This window comes from Cebus imitator, unplaced genomic scaffold, assembly GCF_001604975.1.
Source record: "Cebus imitator isolate Cc_AM_T3 unplaced genomic scaffold, Cebus_imitator-1.0 Scaffold201, whole genome shotgun sequence".
Taxonomy (NCBI): Eukaryota; Metazoa; Chordata; class Mammalia; order Primates; family Cebidae; genus Cebus; species Cebus imitator.
This window is the reverse complement of record NW_016107516.1, coordinates 1,222,914-1,232,259: the sequence shown is the minus strand read 5'-3', so window position 1 is coordinate 1,232,259 and position 9,346 is coordinate 1,222,914. Positions and strand designations below refer to the sequence as shown.

Genomic DNA, 9,346 nt, shown 5'->3' with positions numbered 1-9,346 from the left:
AAAGTAATAGACCAAATCACCTGTTTATTAGTTTGTTTTCATGCTGCTGATAAAGACATACCTGAAACTTGGAACAAAAAGAGGTTTAATTGGACTTACAGTTCCACATGGCTGGGAAGCCTCAGAATCATGGGGGAAGGTAAAAGGCACTTCTTACACGGTGGCAGCAAGAGAAAATGGGGAAGAAGTGGAAGCGGAAACCCCTGATAAACCCTTCAGATCTTGTGAGACTTATTCACTATCATGAGAATGGCATGGGAAAGACCAGTGCTCATGATTCAATTACCTCCCCCTGGGTCCCTCCCACAACACATGAGAAATCTGGGAGATAAAATTCAAGCTGAGATTTTGGTGGGGGCACAGCCAAATCATATCAATCTGCTAATTTAAATGAGAAAGTCTTCTTTTAAATAAAAATACTTTTTACTATATGATTAGCATCTGTATGAAGTGAATATAGAATCTCAGTTTACAATGGCCCTAGAAGATACAAGGATTTCACCAATATCTTACTCTTACCATCATTAATCCATCCAACTGCTGAAACCTGAGTGTAAACAAGAGAGAGAGTTGAGACATTCGATGTCTAAAAAGTAAGGGGACATTCAGTGTCATCTCCAGTGACCCTGACATTTTCTTAGTGGAGATCAACTTAAACAATTTCTGCTAAAATGTAAATACTGCTAAAAATGACTCAGCCATTTACTCAAGAATCAGTCCAAACATGCAATACTACTGCCCCACTAATTGCAAGCAAGGAGGTAATGGATGAAAGGTCAGCCGCTAGCTGACTTGCAGACAGTGTTTGCAGTGGTTCCTGCCATTGCAGCATTGATTAGCATCTCGGGTATGCAGAGGAGCCAAGAAGCTAAGAGGAAAGCACCATTCAAAGAACCCAAAGGGCGTAGAAAAACTGCCAGGCATCGTTATTTGCCTTTTGCTGAGCCATCTTCCTCTTTAGTATGAAAAGCAGTTGTTTCACTTTTGCAAATAAAAATTTACTAAGGGAAATGGGAAAGTAGATGAAGTATCCTAGGCATTGACGGCAGGCCCAAAGCTTTTGCATGTGTGCTTAACATTGTATGCTAAGAGTCTGAAATAGGTCTTGGTAACTATTAGTTCATTTTCACACTGCTATAACGAATTCCTCGAGACCGGGGGTAATTTATGAAGAAAAGAGGTTTAATTTACTCACAGTTCCACATGGCTTGAGATGTCCCAAGAGACTTACAGTCACAGCAGATGGCAAGGGGAAGCAAGGCATGTCTTATATGGTGGCGGATGGGAGAGCGAGCAGGGGAAACTGCCACGTATAAAACCATCAGACGTTGTGGAAACTTTCTCACTGTCACGAGAACATCATGGGGGAAACCGCCCCCATGATCCAATCACCTACGCCAAGTCCCTCTCTCAACATGTGGGGATTACAATTTGAGATGAAATTTGGCACCAAACCATATCAGTAACTATCACATCAAGTCACAGAAGTTAAGATAGACTTTGAACATGAAGGCTTACTGCAAATGGCTGCTTTTTTGTGATGTCTCAAATATAAGTTGACTTCCGGCTCCTTCGACTTTCATTCTTTGGGAGGGAAAAACACATAGAATATATGATTAAGCAGGAATGAACACAAGCCCTTAACAGAGAAATTTGACAGAAACATTTGAGAAGCCCCAGAAACTTTATTTCCCCCAGCACATTCTCAAGCTGTGGGCTAGGCCACTTCTCCTAGATCAAAGCCACAGTGAAGCAGAAGTCCTTGCCCCAGTGCTGCAGGCACATCTGCCTGGGCTCTCAGTTTTACTGATGCCTTCACATTAAAGAAGGGGCTGGAGGGAGAATACAACATACCAAAAGAGTGTCAAACTTTTCCCAGTACATTGTAAACTCAAAATGTTACAATGATTTTTTTTTCCTACTGTGTCTTGCTTTTCAGGCTGCAGTTCCTACCTGACATCATTTATCCTCTGGAAGAAAACAAACCCTGTGATGACCAGAATCACCACAAAAAGAGAGTTTCATATAAAGAATGATCAGTAAGGAGAACAACGCTGGAGATCCTGAGGTTCTGAGACCTTTAAACACAGACAGGGGTAAGAAATTATTTCAAGGATTCTTCTAATTACAAATTAGAGCCAATCATTTTAAAGAATATTTTAAAATATTCTTAATATTCTTAAGAGTTCATAGACTGTCATAACCATAAAAACTAAATTACAACTCAAATGTTACTAATATATTATTCTTTCCTGGCAGAACTTAGGAACCATGCTTGTGTTTTGTACATGGTAGGTTTCTGACAAATGTTTTCTGAGCAAATAAATACATACTACGCATTGCTGATATTTTCCAATGTTATAAGAAAAACAATATGTTTTCCCCAGTATATTTCAACTTCCCATGCAAATATTAGCCTTTGAAAGAACATTACTCAATATTTGGGGTATGATCTAATAACACTTTCCACACAGTGAAGTGATTTTCTTACTAAGTTGATGTAACCTCTTTAGCAAGGTGTTTTATGTCTTCCTACTTTCATTTTATTTATCTGTGAAATGGCCCTAAGAATTACTGAAAAGATAAATCAAACTAATTAGGAACATCATTCTTTTTTTTTTGAGATGGAGTCTCGGACTGTCTCTCAGGCTGTAGTGCGGCGGCGAGATCTCAGCTCAACCTCCGCCTCCTAGGTTCAAGCGATTCTCCTACCTTAGCCTCCTTAGTAGCTGGGATTACAGGCACACACCACTCAGCCCAACTAATTTTTGTATTTCTAGCAGAGATGGGGTTTCGTCATGTTGGCCAGGCTGGTCTCAAACTCCTGACCTCAGGTGATTACCCCCGCCTCAGCCTCCCAAAATGTTGGAATTACAGGTGTGAGCCACCACGCCCGGCCAGGAACATCATTCTGAAGTCTTTTATTCTATGAAATTGGCCAGCTAGGCTGGGCATGGTGGCTCATGCCTGTAATCCCAGTGCTTTGGGAGGCCAAGGTGGGTGTATCACCTAAGGTCAGGAGTTCAAGACCAGCCAAACCAATGTGGCGAACCCTGTCTCTACTGAAATACAAAAATTAGCCGGGTGTGGTGGCATGCACCTGTAATCTCAGCTACTTATGAGGCTGAAGCGGGAGAATCGCTTGAACCCAGGAAGTGGCGGAGGTTACAGTGAGCCGAGATCATGCGACTGTATACCAGCCCGGGCGACAGTGCGAGATTCCGTCTCAAAAAAAAAAAAAAAAAAAAAAAAAAAAAAAAAAAAAAAAAAAAAAAAAAAAAAAAAGAAGAAAGAAATTGGCCACCTAAAGAGTGTGTGAACTCTAAATACAAGTCTGACTCCTGGCTCCAAGAGGTCATTCTATCCTGTTAAATAACCTGCTCAAAGACTAAACTAGAAAAATGTCAGATAACCCTAGGCATTATGAGGAAATAAGAAAACAATATGGTTACAGTCCTCAAAATATCTCACAAACCAACTGGAGAAGTCAGATCCATACAAATGAAAAGACAACTTAGATGAAAGAAAAATAAAAGCTCAAGACCCCAATTCACTATGCCATATGGGAAAAATTAAGCTGAAAGCTGAGTCAGGCAAGCAGCTGCCTTTCCTTTTATTCCTCAGCAGAGAGCTACAGATAAAACGTAAATTTCTTCACAAGTAGTTACCCTGTGTTCGCCTCATCATAATTGACTATCCCCCTACCTGCTCCGTTTTTCTTACATCTGAATTACCGTACCCTTCCTCTTTCCCCTCCAGTGCCCTTTTACCCTTTAAATATTGAAGCCCTCAAAGTCATCTTTGGAGAAAGGCACAGATCACCAACTGTTTCTCTGATTCTGGGTTTTTTGTTTTTTTTTTTTTTTAAGTTTCCTCAAATTGTTCTAAACCTTGGCAAAATAAACTTCCAAATTAATTGAGACCTGTCTCAGAAATGTTTTAGTTTAAATGTACAAGAGAGAAAACAGTGCTGGATGAACTGATTATAGATTATAAATTACAGATTATAAATCATCTAAGGAATAAAAACATTTAATCAACTCTAACAGGGAGGTTGGGGGAGGCAGGACTTGAACTGAGCCTTGCTAGTCTGCAGGATTGAAAAGATTAAAAGAAGAAGGACTTTTCAAGATAAAGAAACAATTTGAGAAAAGTTTAAAAGATGAGCTCACCTAAGTCATATTTAGAGCATAGAATGGAATATATAGAGATGAATCTGCAATGATTTGAACCTACTTCTGCAGTTACTTGTATTATGTCAGGTACTGTGCCAGACTTAAGGAATACAAAAATAAAAGAACTGGTTCTAACTCTCAAGGACCTTACACTGTGCTGAGAGTCACAGAAGTAAGTGGTTGTAATATAATAAGAAATATATATTTGGTCTTTGTCTGCCAGTTCCTGGCACAGTTCCAAGGATTTTTCTTAAACTCCTTGGAAATTCCACAGTGATCCATCTCTTGTATGTTAATGAGATAAGTGGTGGCTGGGCCTTCAGAATGGGGCTGGTAATTAGAAAGACCAAGGTATGGTTAGAGGGTTGAAACTCACCTCCTACCACCACCCTCCCCTTCCACTGACCTCCTGGGAGGGGAGAAGGGCTAGAGATTGAGCTTATAACCAATGCCCAATAATTTAATCAATCATACCTGTATAATAGAGCCTAGACAACAACCCTAAATGACAGAGTCTGGAGAGCTATCTGGGTTGGGAGATTTTCCCAGCTGGTGAACACACTGAGGGACTGGGAGGTTGGCACTCCCAGAGACATCATGGAAGCTCTTTCCTCCATACCTTGCCCTATGCATCTCTTCCTTTTGTCTCATCCTGAGTTGGATACTTTATAATAAATCAGTCATAGTAAATAAAGTACATTCCTAAGTGTGAAAATAAGTAATTTAAAAATCCAAGCTGTTGGTACTTTAAAATATTTTGAGCCTTAACAGAATATGATTATGAGACCTGAACAAGCAGCTATGACCTAGGAAGCCATAACTTTTGTTTCACTCGTTGTGCGTTAGCCTTTTTCCTTACCTACCCATCCCTTTGGAGTCTGTGTTACCCAAATGGCTATTCTCAGACTCTCTCTTAAATAAACTCTTTTAAACTGGATTCTGATCCTTTTGATTATATCAGGTTGACATGAGTTCTGTGAGCCATTTTAGCAAATTATTAAATCTGACAAGGGAATGATGGGAGCTCCCTGAATTTATAGCCAGTTGATTAGAAGTTCAGGTGGCAACCTGGGACTCGTAACAGGTGTCTGAAGTGAAGAAAATCTTATGAGACTAAGCCCTTAACCTGTGCAGTCTGTGCTAACTCCAGGTAGTTAGTGTCTGAATTGAATTGTAAGACACCTAGTTGGTAGCTGGAGAGTTGGAGAATTAGTTGATGTAGGGAAAAAAACACACACATTTGGTGTCAGAAGCATTGTGAATGAAAACAGTGTCGAGCAGTCAATTACATGGCTGGGGAGATACTTTGACAGAGGAATGCATAAGCATTCTGTGAGCACAGAGGAGGAATAGCTAACTGAACTTCAAGGCAGGAGAAAATCATCCCCGAGGATCAGTGTCAAACTAAGTCTTAAAACTTCAACAGGAATCGATCAAATGCAATGGAAGAAGAGGGTACAGGGAAAGAAGTGCCTTATGGAGAGGTAGAAATTGTATGTAAAAGGGAACAGAGGAATACAAGCACTTAACACTTTTGAAGAACCTAAAGAGGTCCACATGCATGGGGTACAGAATAGAGAACAGTGAGACACAAGGCTAATGAGAGCAGCCGGTTGAGATTGTTAAAGCATTTCACTTGATGTAAAGCAAAGAGATTATGTAAGTAGGAGAGTGGCATTTTAGAAAGGTCCCTCCAAAAACAGTAGAGGGGATAAATTGGAGGAAAGTAACCTGGGGCCAGGAAGATTTGTTACACGGACATTATAATAATCCTGATGTGAGATACTATTTGACCAATTAAGACAGTAGGGAAAAAGAAAAAGACCCAGATGTAAGAAAAAAATTAAGGTCAAATCAACAAAACATCGTAACTGGCATTGAATATGGGGATAAGAAAGAGAAATATTGTAGAATATTCTAACATTTCTAGCTTGAGTCATTTATCAAGATATACAGATGTAGGGCTCACAAAGGGGTAGTGGAGAATGGTTTCAGAAATACGTAAGTAGAGGTGCCCTTGATGCATCCAGGTGAAGCTTTCCAGTTGGAATGTGGTTTTGGTCATTGTGTAGCCAAGGAGAGAAATCTGAGCAAAACTATAGACTTGAGAGTCAGGAATTAGACAGTGGTTGAAACCATGGACATGGATGAGATTACTCAAAGAACAAAGGTACAATGAAGAGATGGACAAAGATGGAATACATAGAAATGTGACCATTCATGGGGTGAATAGATGAAATCAATCTATTTAAGAAAACAAAAAAGTTGACAAAGTTAAGAAAAGAACCAAGTGAGAACAGGAGAAAAACACATCAGAAGGAAGAAGAAACCATAACAAATACTATTAAAAAGCAAATAAATAAAAAATTAAAAACTATATTATATAAAATTATATTAGATATTTTAAATTAGTAATTATAATAAATATTACAAAGAAGCTAATTAAGTGAACAAAGAATGAAACATTTATATTTTATTTGGCATCTGAGAGATGCTTTTTGTCAGAGCATTTTCTCTGCAGGGAGACACAAATGAATTAAGGGATAAATGTGAGGTAATATAGAAGAGGCAATAAGAGTAGACGCCTCTTTAAAAATAAAAAAATCTTGGATATGAGTAGAAGCCAAGAGTTAAATGTTTGAGGAAGTCATAACACCAAGTTTTTAGATATGAAAGAAAAATAGGCATGTTTTATGAGCAACTTTAGGAAAAAATGATTTAAGGAACAAAAAAATTAAGCAAAAGAGAAGTGAATGAAAGTTCCTAAGGAGGTAAAGGGGGACAAAGATTTAGAATATAGGTTGGATGTTGGTACTGTAGAAGGGAAGATCAGATAATACCAAAGATAAATGCACTGATCCGTAGATAACATGTATGAAGTAAGAATTTAGACTTGATGGGAGATTGATCATGGAAAACACAGTTAAAGAATATATGTTTTCCTTTTGGGGTGATGAGTATGTTCTAAAATTGATTGTAGCAATGGTCACACAAGCATTGAAGTGCATGCTTTAAATGGGTGAATTGTACGGTATATAAATTAGATGTCAATAAAGCTGATGTAAAAAAGAAAATAAACATGAATGATATGAGGAAAAATTAATATAATTATGTTTAATATTAATTATAATAATTACAATAGGTAATTTTTATTAATAGGATACATATAATAGCCAACATTAATTAATATAAGGAAGTCTAGTGGCTAACATTTGCTGAGTATCAATTATGTAGTGGTGTATATTAATACAATTAAATATATAACATGTTTTTTATATATGTACTTTTATTTAATTAAACCAGTAATCCTATTAGGTGGGTCTCATTATCTTCATTTAACAGGTAAAGAATCATGAGACAGAGTTTTAAGTTCAAGTTCATATAGCTGGTGAACAAAAAGCCATGTTATGTGAAAGGCTTTGCTGCTAATCACGAGATTATCCTGTCCAAAACAATATAGAGATGTAGACCTTATATTTTCATCTTTGCATCACCGGCTTCAAACTTATAAATAGCATTCAATAAGTATTTGGTGAATTAATTAATAGATTGCTTTTAGATGATGAGATGGGGGAAGAAATACTTGTGTCTTATTCAGAGTAACAAAGTGATAACTACTACAAGAAATAAAATCAGGAAAGAAATAACTGTCATTCTGGGCTATCTACTGAACAAAGATTGCTAAAACTATATAAAACTCTTGATATTTCATATCAGAATTAATCTTAAAGTAAGAGCCTATATATCACAAATTTAGCAAAATATATTTTTATGACTGTTCCACTAAAAGATAGATAGATTAGTTTTAGAGAATATTTTCAAACCAGGAGCTCAAGTTTTCTCACCTGGCATTTGATTATTCATAATTTTCTGTGGAAGAAAAAGTTGAGCATTAAGTTTACTCTTCTACAAGAAACAGACGCTTACCTGAATTCAACTTTATGAACTGACTTTTGTTGCCAGTCAAATGGGAGACAGGGCACGTCACGGTAGACACATCGTGGCCCTCCCAGTGGCATGCACTCTTAACAGTCACTGTGCCATTGCCCCAGTATTCTTGCTCAGTGACACAATCCCCCTCTGGGATCCAGGAGATCTGTGCAGCTGGCTTCCCTGCAACTGCCTTGCATACTACAGTTCCATTCCTACTTTGAAACAGGGTCACTTCAGGAGTAACTGCAGAGAGGAAAGGGAAAAAAAGAATTCAGAGAGACACTTGCTTCAGTCACAAATCTGATGTGAAATACCACGATATATGATGCTCCTTACCTAACACTTGGAGGTGATATCCACGATGGAAATTCCCATCAGGTGCTCCCTTTATGCATCTGTAATACCCGTCATGAGTGATGGCCACTGGATGAATCTAAAGCGCAGGATTCTGATCAGGTCTAGAGACCCAGGTTATTCTCTCATCAGTACAGTTGTTTTCCTTGGTCTCATTTGTTTCTTTCCTGTAGCCTTTTTTCCAGGAAGGCTGGCCTCTCAGGATTATTTCCCATGTTATTATGATCAAATATTTTAATGCAATAGGAGGGCAGCAAAGCACAGCATTTTTACCCATCAGTATAGGACATGAAGTGTTAACTGGATGCATATATGAAAGGAGAATGATAAAGAAAATCTCGATGAAGAACCTCAGGCGTTATGTTTATTCACAATAGTATATTACATGAAGTTGTATTAGAACATAAATTTGCTGATCTTATTCCAGAAATATTAGGCTTACATATGAAAATAACATTCACAAAATATAAATAATATATTGAATCCAATCTAGAAATTAACACATTTTCTCCAGTTTTATGTATTATTAGAAAAACAGTATACATAATATTGTATTCTGAAATACAATAAAGTATTCTGAAATCAATTCAGGAGTTTTAATATCTAGAAACAGAGAAGAAAACAGAATTGTAAATTAAACAACAAAGGCAGTGTTCTATATCTAATCTTTAGATGGTAGAGACTACTTTATTTATCATACAATTCATGTGCCTTGGAAGGGAAAGTGGAAAAACTGGTGATGTGATTGTCTCCTGCTTTGTTTTGGTGAGCACAAGAACATCAGTAACATCAAAGTTAAATGCCTGTCTCTAAGGTCGTTATTTCAGACAAGCATAAATGTAGAAAGTTTATGGCTCTTTCATTAAAGGTAACTAATATGGCAT

General features: G+C 37.6%; 1 pseudogene; it reads right to left on the bottom strand.

Moving 5' to 3' along the window:
- Positions 1–301: 301 nt before the first annotated feature.
- On the bottom strand, positions 302–8,772 carry LOC108317375 (annotated as a pseudogene).
- Between the last annotated feature and the right edge of the window lie 574 nt (positions 8,773–9,346).